This window comes from Penaeus monodon, chromosome 23, assembly GCF_015228065.2.
Source record: "Penaeus monodon isolate SGIC_2016 chromosome 23, NSTDA_Pmon_1, whole genome shotgun sequence".
Classification (NCBI taxonomy): domain Eukaryota; kingdom Metazoa; phylum Arthropoda; class Malacostraca; order Decapoda; family Penaeidae; genus Penaeus; species Penaeus monodon.
The window spans coordinates 44,134,650-44,134,876 of record NC_051408.1 but is presented as its reverse complement, the minus strand read 5'-3'; the positions used below and the strand labels follow the sequence as shown (position 1 = coordinate 44,134,876).

Below are 227 nucleotides of genomic sequence, written 5' to 3'. Positions count from 1 at the left end.
GGTGGATTTCTGCGCTGTGCCCCCTGAAAGATGCCAGGGAATTACACGGTTTTTAATAGGTTTTGCTATAATTGTTGTTTTGGGGGTAAACGATATGTAAATTACTGCTGCCATCTAATATGGCAAGGATGTGAAAAGAAAAGGTCAAGCAAATACAATTAAATCATTATGTACTTTAAGCTTTTTCATACAGAACTACCATAACTGGCGGCTGGACTGAAGTGAAC

At 38.8% G+C, this 227-nt stretch overlaps 1 protein-coding gene across 3 annotated transcripts in view; it reads right to left on the bottom strand.

Annotated features, from left to right (window-relative positions):
• LOC119588103 (carbohydrate sulfotransferase 3-like) overlaps positions 1-227 on the bottom strand; it is a 12,507-nt gene that overhangs the window by 8,483 nt on the left and 3,797 nt on the right. The gene's annotated exons all lie outside the window — the stretch shown is intronic.